The sequence below is a fragment of the Chinchilla lanigera genome, unplaced genomic scaffold (assembly GCF_000276665.1).
Source record: "Chinchilla lanigera isolate Chin_1 unplaced genomic scaffold, ChiLan1.0 scaffold00024, whole genome shotgun sequence".
In the NCBI taxonomy this organism is placed as follows: domain Eukaryota; kingdom Metazoa; phylum Chordata; class Mammalia; order Rodentia; family Chinchillidae; genus Chinchilla; species Chinchilla lanigera.
Window position 1 is genome coordinate 13603365 of NW_004955425.1, and position 15526 is coordinate 13618890.

Consider the following 15526-nt stretch of genomic DNA (forward strand, 5'->3'; position numbering starts at 1 on the left):
AGCCACCACTGCCATGAAATCCAACACAAGAGAAAACAAAGGGGATTTTCATGGTGATGAAGGAAGACCTGAGAGGGTGTTTGTGCAGTGGGGCCTTCAAGGACGTGATGAGTGAGAAAGCTCTATGAGAGATGAAGTAAGCACGTGAGTGTGAGCTCATTAAGAGCAGTGCACACTGGCGGGGGAGGGGGTGCTTCTAGGGTGGACTAGTGATATGCACAGAGAATACCAAGCAAATGAAAATATGCTTTGGAAAACAAAGTGCTGAAAAGTCAGTCATAATACATGCCGCATCTATGAATAGCATTTACGCAGGCAAAACAACATGAGCACTAAGCACTTACATAACACCACCACCACAAATACAACTGCTTGGAGAAATGGAAGGACAGGAAATGTGCATGGAAAGAACCCTGAAAATCTTCCTTATGGGACAGTCAGTAAACAACTCCTGAAATGCAGCCAAGTCAACAAGAAGTAACATACATGTATTATTTAGAGACATGGAAATACATACTGAGTCATAAAAAAGTATTCGAAGCAGCTGTCCCTGGCAAAAGCTAAAGACTGAAGGTATATTGGGCACTGTATTTTTTCCCTAACAAGTACACCTGTGACTTTTACTCTGCATAATTTTCACAATACTAAAATTTAAACTTAAAAACCTACTGTGAATTACAGATTTTAAAAAATAGCCCAAAAATCGAATTGAAAAATAATTTGTAGGACAACTATATGTAAGCCACTATCTAGGTCCTAGGAAAATGCAAAAATAAGTGAGGAACAGTTTTCTCTTTATTCAACAAGACAGGACTCATCCAATGGACATCTCTGTAATTAAGTCTAATAAGAGTTCATGGAACAAAGATTCTTCCTTCAAAAGATGAATAAGCCATTCTGCAAGCTCAGCAAAGGTTAAATGTGAGATGTAGGATGGCTTTATGTGCTAGTTCCTTATACTGGCTTCTGGAGACCCCAGCCAATGAAACTTTAGACTAGGGTAAAAGGTTGCTTCTTTATATTTTTTTTGGTGGTAGTGATGGTGGGAACAAACTACAATTCTTACATTTGAGGCCCTGAGGTTATTTTCCATGAAGGACCATCTTTCTTTAAAAGTCTGTTAAATAAGTAATATCACTTCTCTTTGGTAATTACAGTAAATTATTTACCTTTGGTACTCATAGAACTATGCCCTGGTGACATTAATTATTGAAACAATGAATTATAGCACACAAAAAGGTATCACTGCCATCGTGTAATATTTATCAAGGCCCGAGTGAGCCATTGCTCTGGGATTCTCTGTTCCCAGGAGTCCTTCCTTAACCCCTTCACTCCTGCAAACCTTGTTACTCATTGAAGCTTTGCCCTAACACAGTGGACAAATGCCATACTTGATCAAAACAAGGAGCTGTATTTCCCTGTAAGTGGCCCAAACAACACTTAAATGTACAAGGTGCCCCCATATTATCTCTTCTGAATTCATTGGTTTTGTTTTTCTTCACAGAGGATTGTTCAGAGTGGACTGTTTATGGGTAGACCCCACTACATTTGAATAACTTGAATGGAGGTGAATGGAACACTCCTTGTATGAACCATTCCTCTGAATACAAAGCAGGCAACTTGCTTGAACCTATGGTTTTATACGCAGATGCTGAATTACTAGCTTCCTTTCCAATTATCTCTCTGTAAATATTTATTCCTATAAGCTAGCGTTTAAAACTGAAATGTGAAATTTCAATTATTTACCTATTTTCATAAACAATATGAATTTCAAATTGCTCTGACATACTGTATTACTGCGCAGGGCACCAAAGAAAAGCATCCCCCCTTCTCATTACTGAACAAACAGCCTTTAAAAAGATCAGGAGGACACCACTCACGATGATGGTTAAGGATGAACTAGATCTAACTAGGAAGATGAACCAGATCTAGCAAAGTGGAATTCCCAGGCTTTAACGGAAAAACTTAGCTTTCAGCTGTGACAGACTTGGATCCGGAAATGGCCTCTGCCATGTGCCAGTGGAGAATACTTGCTGCCCTCTGCCAAGGCTTCCACTGTGGAAAGGCAGTTCAACAACTGTCTGACTGTGGGACTTTCCTTGTTACTTATACTCATGTAGGGTCAGAAAATAGGACTTAAGTGTGAGTGGCAGACCTAGGGAAGGCAGGGAAGGCTCAGGCAGGTCAACCTTCAGTTCTCTCAGCAAGGCAGGCAAGGAGGGTGTAGCAAGGACGGTGACCAAATTCCAGGACATAGGCGTCAAACCATTCCCAAGGCCACATAAAGACTTCTTGCAGGTTCCCCCAACGCACAGAAGAAAAGAGACCAGAGGGCAGGAAGAAGTCTCCGTTCTGTCCCTTCAGGCACCCAGCCCCGTGTCCTCCAGACCTGGGGCACGCTTTTATTTTTGCTTTTAATTTTTCCTGGCCTTTGTTAGGCCCAGGTTCCCTCTACAGAGCCAGTTTTTCTCTCAGCCCTCAGTTTCACATAAACTTTGTCCCTCAGAGACAAGCAGGCGCTCTATTCCTGATACGCATCTTCACTCACTGAAAGCGCCTTTGGCGATGCTCTAATGGGACTTGCGGGTTTTGTGCCTCTTACACCCGTTTCTCTACTTTTCTCATTCTCAGTTTCCTCATTTTTCTATCTGGGTATCTGTTGACTTAGTTTTTTTCTTTTTTCTTTTCTTGAGATAGGGTCTTTCTGCGCAATTCAGGCTGACCTTGAACTCACTATGTAGCCCACACTGGCCTTGAACTTGCAGCAACTCTCCTGCCTCAGCTTCCTGACAGCTGAGATTATAGGCATACACCAGCAAGCTCAGCAAGGTGGAGATTTAATAAAAATGTACGTACATGAAAAATCTGGGAGTAATGTCGTGTTGGTATGGAATTATAATAAGGTCTCCCTATATGTCTGAAGCCTTTTATACTTTTCGAAAGACTTTCATTTTAGCTTATTTGTTACAGTATGTAATTTATGCGGGAAAACAACAAAAAGAATGTTCCAGGCCCAGCACTAGGCCTTTACAGTCATAAACACAGGATGTTTCTCTTAAACTAACAGCACGTTCAGTTATATGAACGAATCTTATAAAGACCTGGGTCTTACTTAATGACTGAAAAAGTGTTTAAATTCCTCTGTAACAGTACTAGCACAACTTCCTACGCAGCTCAGTGGCAAGAAGCATTCTTTACATTCATTTCTTCTTTGCATCCTCTGAACCTATTATACCGGAGCATCATACTCACTTTATAGATAACCAAACTGAGGCTCAGAGAAACTTCAAAAATTTGGCAACATACAATCCACACTAGCATAGAGTGGCTTTAGTAGAACACTATGATGAAGAAAAATTTGCCCTGACTTCGGCTGAAGTTTTACTTCCACAGCAAGGGTAACAGGAATAGGTGCATGGCTTTTATCTTGGAAGTGAAGCAAGGATACTATTAAAATCAAAATACACATTATTCAGCAAGTCCAGAGCCTGACTAATGATGATATCACTGTCTCGGAGAGCTTAATACTTTCTAAAATTAGTTTCTCACCAGCCCTATTCATCAGAGGAAGCTGAGAGCAAATACACACTGGGCTTACAAAAGAGGACACACCCAAGTGCCCAGGCATGGAAATAAATGTTTAGGCGCACAAGAAAAAAGCAGGGTTAAGAAAGGACTGGAAAAAGGAAGAAAGCAAAGAAAAAAGAACAGAGTAACCTAATTCATTTCAATATCAAGCGACTCTCCAGGCTGCTGCCAACTCAGTTTTGGACGAGCTCAGTAAGGTCCAGGACTGAGGCCGTAGGGGCCACCAGGAGCCTGGGAAAGGTGGTCCCGTCAATTAGCTGGTAACCATGCAGGCTAATATTAACAGTACCCAACAGACCTCAAATAACAAGTCACATGCAAACTCAGTACATCTCCGCTGGAAAATTGGTAAATGAGTTGCGTCACAGGTGGATGACACAACCAGCCTGAAAGGCCAGGAAAGCAAAGGCTCTTCGAGGATAGCCTCACCCTGTGTGTCAGTTTCCCAACAGAAAGAAGAGAACACAATCCAGGGAATGGAGAGTCCAAAACCTCACTGAACATCCATTTCTGCATGAGGTCGATGAATAGATCGTATTAACAGCCTATCTCATTGTCATAAGGCACTGACTCAATGTGAAGACTTGAAAATTCTACCCTGCTATGCCAGTAGATGCACAGATAATTAACAGTGTAGTACTCTAGGTTTTAAAAATGGAAAATATTATGTCCTTTTATGGGCATTTTTAGCATAGCACGTGCATTTCAGACCACAGGGAAAAGTCAGCACAGCTCCCTGGATTACAAGAAAGCAACAGTGGTGTCGTTGCTGGTGCCTTCCCACTGCTCCTGTGCTTTGTTAAGATCTGCTACAGGTTGTCTCCTAGAGTGACGTCTATTGCACAAGGATCAGCAGAACAGGTTCGAGCACCCAACAGACCTAAATCCTATTCTCAGCTCTCTTACCTACTATCTATGTGACCCTGAGCACTTAAAACACTCCTTTGGGCCCGAGTCCCCTTGTTTGTAAAGTGGCAATGATAACACCTGCTTTATAAGGTGGTGGAAGCAACGTGGCCCATTTAGTAAAATGCTGCGGCAGGCGATGCACCAAGTGCGGTAATTCCTGTGACATACAGTGGATACTGAGTAAAATGGCAAAGTACCAGCCAAAATAGTAGGCTTGTTTAGACATCCAGCATAGCTATGTCGAAACACTGTTTCCTGCTTGCCTGCCTGCCTTCTTTCCTCCCTTCCTTCCTCCCTCCCTTCTTTTTCTTTCTTTCTTTCCTCCCTCCCTCCCTTCCCTACCATTCCTCTCTCTTTCTGTGCAGGGTACTGAATCTAGCTAGGCCACACGCATGCTGGCAAGATCTATCACTGAGCCACATCCTGAAACTTTCTCTTAAGAAATTGATTCCATAAAATCAAACCTGACTGAAGTAACAGAATAAAAATTAAAGTCTCAATCTAACAAGGAAACCAGGTCTTCTCTCCCCTAAAGGATTTTTCTTCAAATCAACTATTATTGTCTTTAGGACTTAATTTGGAAGCCAGAACAGAAGTGATTATGAAGCTTGGTTCTTTGGGATTTTCAAATCTGATTGGTTTCAAAATAATTTACCTAGGAACTTCAATTTAAAAACAGGTGACCTAAGGTCAGCACGAAAGTTGAGCATGTCACATCTAGCCCAGATGCGGCTGTGCCACCTTAAGTAACTCACAATACCAACCTCTCTGCCTTAAAAACATATGCAATCTCACTGACCAATCTTTGTGAGGTGTTGAATGGGTCACCTGAGTAATGCTGGCAAAGCATTTTGAAGAGAGAAAGCAGCATATTAAATGTCCCCAGTCAAAGGTGCTTATCTTCCTGAAGACTATCTATAGCAAATCTTTAATCCAGCGCTGGCTATCTTCTGCCACCATGCATATTTCTGAGGCCCCCTTAGAATCAGCATGAGCAAAAGAAATAGGAAGGTTAATGTGCTGGTGTGTGTCATGGGGGTGGGGTGCAGGACGGGAAGGGGAGGGGTGGGAAAGGAAGAAGGAAAAACTATTGGCTTAGCCAACATTTTGGGTGAGGGGTTCTCATTTTCTATTACTGAGCTAAAGCAAAACACTCAGATCTTGAAAAAGCAAGCATGCAGTTTTTACTGAAGAACCTTTCACTTTGTACACTACTTGCTAAGATGTCAAGTAGTACATAGTTCATTAGATGACTAAACATATATGAAATCATCCTTAGCTCAAAACAGGCCAAATCTAATTCCAAGACACCAGAATCCCGGCCATCAGTTCAGTGAAGAGTTATGAGGTGGAAGATGTGACAGCCGTTTGCATCCAGATCACGGCCATCAAGAGGTCTCCAGTATCATTTACAGAATTACCTCCATAGGCAACACTCACACCAACAATGGAACGGTTTATTTTATATTTTAGGCGAACCTTCTAAACTGGTCAATATTTGAAGGTCTGCTACCTGGCCCTTAGGCAAAAACCATGTGGGTAAAAATCCCGTTAAAAAAAGTCCACACAAGGAAAGCAATCTAGCTCTTTGCACAGTGCCTCTACATGACCAGCTGTATGAAAATGAAGCGAACATCTGCGGTCAGAGACTTGCTAAAGTGGACGATGAACACAAACTGTATTTTCTGTGAGAAGCATATGGCCACAAATGTTGTTGGCATTTTGGGTGAAGAATGGAAGAGTTATGTTGTCCAAACCAGGGGTGCAAAAACCAACAAGGTTTCCCCATGAAGCAGAGTCTCTGGAACTAAAGTCATGCACGCCCGCTACTAAGGGACATTCCTATTATTCTGCTGTGATTGTCTTGTGGATGTCAATATGAGTATTTTCAACTTGGTTATATAAAAAATGGAGAGAAGGACATAAATTCCTTGATTGTGCTTATTCCTATATTCCGTTGCCCCATCATCCGAGGTCCAAAAGAGCTAGCAGAATCCACAAAGTTTTCAGTTTTTCTGAGGAAGTTGATGTCTACTAATTTGTTGTCAGAAAGCCCTTTAACAAGGAAGGAAAGAAATTCAGACCCAAAGCACCCAAGATTCAGCGTCTTCTTCTTTCACGGGACCTACAGCACAAACAGCGGCACACTGCTGCAGAGAAACAGCACACTTAAACTAAAATAAGGAAGAAGCCACACAATATGCTAAACTTGTGGCTACGAGAATGAAGGAAGTCATTGAAAAACGCCAGCACAGATTGCCAAGAAATGCAGGTTGTCTTCTTTAAAAGCTTCTACTTCTCGGTCTGAATCACAAATAAAATTTTTAAGAGTAACAAGTAAGCCAGGTGTAGTGGTACACATCTGTAATGCCAGCACTTGGGAGGCTGAGGCAAGAAGATTACAAGTCTGAGGCCAGCCTGGGCTACAAAGTGAGTTTAAGCAGCCGAACTACATAGCAAGACCCAAAGACAAAAAAAAAAAAAAAGAAAAAAAAGAAAAAGAGAGAGAGAGAAAGTAGCAAAAAAACTAAAAATTATACCTTAAAGAAAAGGAAAGCAATCTAATGGGGGGGGGGGAAGGGTTGTGCAGTTGCTGTATTTTTCTCTTCATATACATGGCCCCGAAGCCAACAGAATGCTAAGCAAATGGAACGTGCTCTCTTCCTAGTGATTCATGGGCAAGAGACTCCTTTCTGAAATTTCTTTTGCTTGGAAATACCAAAGTCTAGCTCCTTTTTGCTTTTTCATACCCAGATTCGAACTCAGGACCTTGTGCTTGCCTGGCAGGCATTGTGCCACTGAGCTATATCCCTGGCCCCACAAAGTTTATATCCATTTTCCTAAATTATAGCTCATTTCCTTTTAATTTTCTTAAAGTTAGATTTATTTCTAAAGGGAAAGCATAAAATCATAGAATTCCAAAATTGAACTGCACTTTGTGGTGTTATATTCTCCATCATTCCGCATTACCACCCTAGTGTGGTTGGTTACGCCACATTTCACGACCACTGACAGCTAGCGCAGTAGTTATACAAACGTAAATTTAAATTACTAGTATAGATGGCAAAAATGTCTGGCTGGTGCTAACTTCAGGCCTGGCATGGATTCTTGCTCTTGTCAAAGCTCAAATGATGGTAGGAATTACTTGTCATGCTCTGCTCTGAGCAGCTTTGGGCTTGTGTCATCTCTATTGCTTAACTAACCTGATGGAGTTTTCCTGTCACTGAACCTGACATGAGAGCATGCAGAAGGCCGACTGGGGTATGCGGGAAAAGTAACCCACGGCATATGCGACTTCTGCGCTTCTCCTACCTTTCAGTAACTCTCTGAGAAATCTTACCTAATTAAATACGTCTAACAACAGTATACCTCTCTCGGTCTTACAACACTTTTAGGGTGAGTCAGATGAAGTAGAACTAATTGGTTGGCCTACGAAACATTTGTAAATTGCTATCATGTCTTGTATCTCACCTTTCTGTAAGCAAGCACTCCACCACTGAACCATGCCCTCAGTCCCACCTCACCTCTCTCACAAGGTCAACTATTTCCATTCCTTTCATGATGCCTTATATGGCATAATTTTTAGCTCTCTATACTTTTCATAACCTGTTGAAAACATTTTATGTATCAAGTTCTTTGTAAAATACATTAAATAATAGTCTATTAGAATTGGAAATAAGCATAACAAACATTTGTGTATAAATATAATCTTTTGTGTTAAAATAGTGAGCCAAGACAGTGGTATTGAACCCATATCAAAAAATACTAGCCAGGTATGGTGGCTCACATTTGTGATCCTAGCACTGGGGAGGCTGAAGCAGGAGGACTGCAAGTTCAAGGCCATCTGGGATGACCTAGTGAGACTCTGTCTCTCTCTCTTTTTTTGGTACCAGAAATCGAACTCAGGACCTTGTGCTTGCCAGGCAGGTGCTTGTGCCACTGAGCTATATCCCAGTGAGACTCTGTCTCAAAATAAAAAGGCTGTGAATATAGCTTAGTGTGAGGGCCCTGGCTTCAATCCCTAGTCAAAAAAAAAAGCAAGTATAAGATTCTGGAGGACAGAGAGTCCAATGCTTGGGCTCCTCCCTGGCTTTTCCTCACCTTAAGCAATGAACAGTACAATGTATCCTGGTAAAACATTTAGAGTAAATAGTTCACAGTGCATAGCTACAGCTCAAATTAGTAGTTTTCACCATTGTCATGAGCATCTTTCCCATTATATTTCCTGACATGGAAGGCTTCTAATAAAAAGCATTCCATTTACATAATGAGGGCTGGCTGATCTGGACCATACACAGTAATTACATGCACCCCAGACAGCTGCTTTCAAGAATTATATCAGGAGAAATGAAAGCACCAGTTTACTACATTCATCCCAGATGACCAGGCTTCAGTTTAGACTCATCCTTTTTCTTTATTAACTTGTATTTGGAAAGGAATGTTCCCAAGCACAGATGTTGCTCTAAGACAGCCTGACACACAAATATCTTAGGCCATTCAACAAATACATTAGATGTGGACTGACAAACATAGTGTCATCCCTTGGTATCCATGCTAGACTGGTTCTAGGAGCCCTATCTGGTACACATACCCACACCCCCAGATGCTCAGGTCCTTTATTTAAAATGGTATAGGGGGGCTGGGGATTTAGCTCAGCGGCAAAAGCACCTGCCTGGCAAGCGCAAGGTGGTGAGTTCGGTTCCCGGTACCGGAGAAAAACCAAAAAAAAAAAAATAATAATAATAAAATAAAATAAAATGGTATAGGATTTGCATATAACCTACACACTTCCTCCTGTGGACTCAATCATCTCTAGATTACTTATAACATCCAATCCAGTGTAACTGCTACCCAAATAGTTGCTATACTGTATTCTTTAGGAAATGAAAAACCCTGTACATGTTCAGTACAGATGCCTTTTGTCCAAATATTTCCTGTTTATAACAGGTTGAATCCTTGAGTGCAGGATACAAAGGGCAGACTATTCACAAAGCTGTTGGAGTTGGCTCCTAACTAAAGGCACATTCCACAGCAACCTATGGAGCTTTAAAACTCACACCTGCCCATGAACGCAGCCAGATTCTGATTCTGTAGGGCTCGCCTTCTCAAAAGGGCCATAGGTGATTCTCATGTGCACCTGTAGTTACGAACACTGTCTACAGCCAGGTGTGGGTGCACTCCTGCAATACCAGCGCTCAGAAGACTGAGGCAGGAGGGTCACTGTAAGTTCAAGGCCAGTGTGGGCTACCTAGTGAGTTCAAGGCCAGCCAGGAATATAAACTGAGACTCTATCTCAAAAAAAAAAAAAACACTGTGTATCAGTTAGTGTCATTCAACCCTGTGTACAATGGAAACTTCATGTCCAAGTCCACGCAGGCCAAGTGCATTGTGAAATGAGCAGTTGTGTTTTTGTCTCCCAGATCATTCCTGCAAGGAGGCAAAATTGAGTCACCACCTTATATAAGATCTTCCCACAAATCCAAGACACAATTTCATGTACATGTTTATTGTCAGAAGTCTATCTTCAGGTGACTCAGGATTAGCAGGTAAAGGGGAGACAAAAGAATGGAGAGTTCCAATGGGCGTGGTGGTGCACGCCTATAATCCCAGTTCTCCAATGACTGCGAGTTAAGGCCAGTCTGGGCTACTCTGTGAGACCCAGTTTCAAAAAGCAGACTGAAAAAGGGCTGGCCATGTAGCTCAGTGCAAAGGCCCTGGGTTCAATCCCCAGTACTGGGGGGTGGGAAGGGAGAAGAGAGTTCAGAGATAATGCAGTATCACAGAAAAAAAAAGTCCACTTTGGCTTATCTGGGGGTGAATGGTTTACACAGGAGCCATGATTAAGGCCCAGCAAGGAACGGGAAAGTCTCTCTCTCCCTCAACCTCCCTCCCAAGCTCTGACCCCACGCCTGCCCTCACCCAGCACAGGTGCTCAGGAACTGAGGGTGGAGGCCTCCAGCAGTCACCCAGGTCTCAGCCTTAACTGTGGTTAATGTGTGAGCTGATTAGTCAGCAGGACCATGAGCAGGCAACTGTGCTCTGTGGGGGGAAGCTGGACAGAAGCCGGTACACAGCTGATTTTTCTTCATTTCCCACCTTGACTTGTCAAAGCAACTTTAACTGGGCAATGACAGGGGAGTTTTAAATGTGACAGTAAGTCATGTATCACTGCTTTAAGAATTCTAAATATTTAATACTTCTTTTATGCTTTCCATCAAAAGAATTACTCTGGAAAAATTACCCTTTGAGACTTAAACACAGAGGTATTATGGACTAATTTTTTGTCATTTCATTCTAACTTAAAGCGTTTCAATGCTTTTCTGAAGTGAAGGCCTCTTATTAGCCTTCACAGCATTAACAAGATTGTCCCAAGAACCCCTCCTTGCAGGAGGTGGCTGATCCCCTCCTCCACTGTAGGAACACAGGGACTGCTGTGAGCATGCCTCTTTCAAATTTCTTTTCCCGTCTTCGTCAAGTTTTTATTTTCAAGGTGTTCACACAAATACACATCAACACCCAGATTCAATGACTGACATTTTGCTACACGTCTCTTTTTCTCTCTGAAACATGTGAAAATAAACAGCTGACTTCATGATCAATTCATTCTTGAAAACTGCAGCATGCATATTCCTAGAATAGGGAAATTCTCGTGCATAGCTTTAATAGTATTAACAGTGCTAAGAAAATTACAATAATTGCCTAATAGTATGCAGATATACACAGTGGACTCTTGACTTACGAACTCAATTCCTTCACAAGGGCTGGGTGTAACTGAAATTGGCCGTAAATCAAGATTGTATTTCCCATAAGAAATAATGGAAATACTCATAATGCATTCCGAGCCTCCAAAGCACCCCTTAATTAACTTTTTTCATAATAAAAAGGGTTGTATAATGTGCATAATTTACCAGAAACATCAATAATTTTTCCAGTGTATTCACCAAAAAGTTATAAATGTGCCTCATTTACCAGAAACAATAATTTCATACTATATGTACCATTCAAGTTGACACCTTTGGCTTGCAGGAAGGGAGCATGGAATGGAAGGTAGTTATTCTTTGGAAGGAGAGTTCCGTTCCAGAAGAACATCAGGAATCTGGCTCTCTGGGGTCCTTTCTCTCCTTGGGGGAGTCTGTAGCCCACTAGGACCTGCTTCTGGCTCACCAGTTCTCAACCTTTTCAGAACTAAAAACTGGTCTAAAGTTGTCTGTTACTTTCTTTTCTTTAAGGCTGTTCTGTAGTATGATGTGATACTGTAATTAAGCAAGTGAGTGTAACAATTGGCTGTTTTTCAGTCTGGGTGGGTCTTCTCTACAAATATTTGTAACTCTGTCCATTTTTTCAGGATTTCCTTTATTTCAGAAAAACTTTGCTGCACTGATTGTTGGTTCTCTCCCTCCTCTTCAGAACACACCTCAGCAGCCATTCTCTGTTGCTTAGCCAGAAGCTGCTGAACTTCCTCCTAGTGTTCCTCCACCAGCTCCTCAACATCACCACTGTCCACCTGCAAGCCTGTGGATTCTGTTTTAGTGACAATGTCATCAACCACAGGGTCAGTAGAAGGCTTAGGCTCCTCTACACAGCCTTCAAAGTCTCTCCTACATGGTTTTAGGCCACACTTGCTTCCAGGCAGATCTGTGTCCTTAGAGAGACACTGGCACAGGATTAATCAACCCCACACAGGAAAAGATGTTGTCCTGTTTCTTCCAGAAGTCTTTAAGTTTTAAATCTGTATCTGAGACCATCTGGAAACACTTCAGGAACAGTTCGTTGGTGTATGGTTTCTTAAAGTTAGCTATGACCTGCTGGTCCATAAGCTACAGTCAAAGAGTTATATTAGGTAGAAGGAACTCAACTGAGAGCCATGGGAATTCTTCAGCAATTCTTCTTCCAAATCTCATGGTGAGCAGGAGCACTGTCCATGATGAGGAGAACCTTGAGTGGTAAACCTTTGTCCTCTAGATATCTTAATGGTAGGAGAGAAAGCCTACTTGATTCATTCAAGAAAAAAGTACTCTTGTTACCCAGGCTTGTGGATTAGATCTCCCCATGGGCCCCAGCCTATCTTTCATGACTTTTTATGTTTTCTGAACACCCTAAGAGTCTCAGAGTGATAAACCAAGAGTGGCTTTATCTTAGGTCACCACTTGCATTGGTACATAGCAGTAAGGTTAGCCTATCCTTCATAGGCTTGTGGCCTGGCATTTTCTTCTCTTCCTGGGTAATATATGTTTTCCTGGGCATTTTCTTCCAGAAAAGACCAGTTTCTTCACAGTTGACAAGAGCAAAAACTTTTTCTCTGTGTTGTTGTTTCAAAGTGGTGTATGTAATTTTCAGCAGCCCTCTTATAAACACTGACTGCTTCACCATACCTAGTTATGTTGCAAACCTCACTTTTTGCTTTAAAATTGTGAAACCACCCATTAACAGAATGAAATGTTTCACCATTATCACTCATTGATGGATTATCCTTTACAAGATCTGCATTTATAACCTGAGCTTTTTCACAGATTATAGACTCAAAGGGGCTCTAAACTTCAATCTGTCTTTCATTTATCCACAATAATAGCCTTTGTACCTCATCTAACACTGTTGACTATGACTTACTAATTTAAGTAACACCTTCAGCAACACTAGCTTCCTTATACAGATCTTTTCTCTGTAAGATTATTGAGAAGGTGGATCTCAACCTGCTGTACACATTAGCAAGATCGGTCACACAAACACTACTCTCATATTTCTCCATGGTTTCCTTTTTCTTTTTGATTGTGATTGTTTTCTTTTTTTTTTTGGTTTTTCTCCGGTACCGGGAACCGAACTCACGACCTTACACTTGCCAGGCAGGCGCTTTTGCCGCTGAGCTAAATCCCCAGGCCCGTGATTGTTTTCTTTACCTTCCCTTCCTTCTTTAGCTTCTGCTCCAGGTTTTTGGGGCCATTTTGATGGCAGTAATCATAGTGATTACATGAAACACTGATGGAAATCATGTCCACAAAGACACATCTGGGCTCAGACTGATGCTTCCATATGCTTTTCTGGCATCACAAGTTTTTGTTTCAGCCACACAAGTGGCTGGCATTCATGTTGAACTCAAGACTTTGTTCAGCAGTTAAACCTAAAATTCCTGTCATAACTCAAGTTGTTCGTATGTGAGGCTCATAGTACTCAAAGGTCCACATGTATGTATGTATGTGTATACATATGTATGTGTGTATATATATATACACAATATATATATTATATAGACATTATATATATATACTCTGTATAGAAGCGTACTCTTTATATACATACATATATACACACATACTATATGTATTCTCTCTATATATACTTTCTGTATAGAAGTGTACTCTCCTTCCATATCTATCTATCTATATATACACACACACTCTCTCTTTCTCTCTCTCTCTCTCTCTCTCTCTCTATATATATATATATATATATATATATATATAGTATGTATATATCTCCAAAGCAATTTGAAAATTTCCCAGTTGACTGTAAAATATGTTTATGATTTTCACATTTTTGTTCCAATTTCTTCTCAATTTATCATGGATTTGTGTGGTTCTGAGTAGTGTATGTGCTCCCTAAATTTGCCAGTCCCACAAGAAAGGCCTATTACTCATCGGTATTCTGCATTCATTACAGAAAACACCTTCCTGTTTCTGCAGCTAACAACTTAATTTTTTAGAAGATTCATGATGTCCTACATGCTTCCTCCCCTGCATAGTCTACAGAAAGTATTTCTGAAATTGTTCACACAGGTTATTCCAAAATGGAGGGGTAACAACCTGACTCTGAAAACATCAGTTTGACCTCAAGTTATCCTTGTCTTTTACTTCTTTTCACAAATCCTTAGTTCTGAAGTGCTTCCTCACCATTCTACATCAGTACATCTTGGTAATAACTAACATGTAATGGTGTAAGGACTCTCAGATGCCAGCGTGTGGCCTTATAACCATACAAACATTTTATATTTTGCATTAATGCTGATATGCATACGTCAGGCGGTAAATAACCCTGGTGGTGATGGTAATGGTGGGGATCATGGTGATGATGGAGATAGTGGTCCCAATTTCAGGCCCTCGCTCTAAAACAAGAATATATTCAGAAACATAAACCACAATGACATTTGATCAGGAGTCCCTCAGCACACACTCTACAAGAGGAAAATGGCACCGACACCAAGGAATCTCCTATTACCTGTAGTTTCATAGGATTTCCCTAGGGCATGGAGAATAACAGGCATTTTTTACACTTAATTTTTACCAATATATGCACTAACATTTCATTGCAATGGGGAACATGAGGAAGCAGAATTACCACATTAAGGTGAGGATTCTTTGAAAATCTCAAGCAATACCTGGCAAAACCTAATGCCTATAAGGTTAGCTTCATTATTTGAGAGAATGTCTTTTCCTCTAGTACCAACACTTTGTGTTGCAAAGTAGTTTTTTTGGTCTGTCCAAACATTGAGGAGTTGCTGTATTCACCTTTGTAAGATGTGCTCACTAAGAATGTTCTAGAGTATAAAGTAATATTCACCATAGGCTTCTGTGATGTACAGTACACATCTGTATGCCTGCATCTCCAGACACAAGGGAGAGAAGTCTGACTACCCATTGCTTAACCCCTAACTTGGGGTTAGGAGACTGTCACTTATTCATTAGCTTCAATTCCCCTTCACTATGCAGTAAATAAGTAAATGTAGCATGATTTCACCAATTATTAACACTGTTTAACTATTACAAGCCACACTCAAGTTAGTTTTACACTCTGAACAGTTCCATCCGCTATCAGATCACTACTGTGTATATTTAAAACCAGGTACTGTTCATATACAGAAATCCTGAGCACACATAAAAAACAGGACTAGGCTGCTAAACTTTTTATGTTAATCCAATATCTATCCAACCATATTATTGGAAAGAAGAAATTGCCCAGAGACCCAGTAAATCTAGCAGAGATCCTGAGAGGAAACAAAATACTATCACATCTTGAGAAAGCCAATGACAGGCAGCTT

The 15526-nt window shown here is 41.0% G+C and overlaps 1 protein-coding gene across 19 annotated transcripts in view; it reads right to left on the minus strand.

Annotated features, from left to right (window-relative positions):
• The window catches only part of Ank3 (ankyrin 3, node of Ranvier (ankyrin G)), a 329054-nt gene that overhangs the window by 81132 nt on the left and 232396 nt on the right, over positions 1-15526 (minus strand). The gene's annotated exons all lie outside the window — the stretch shown is intronic.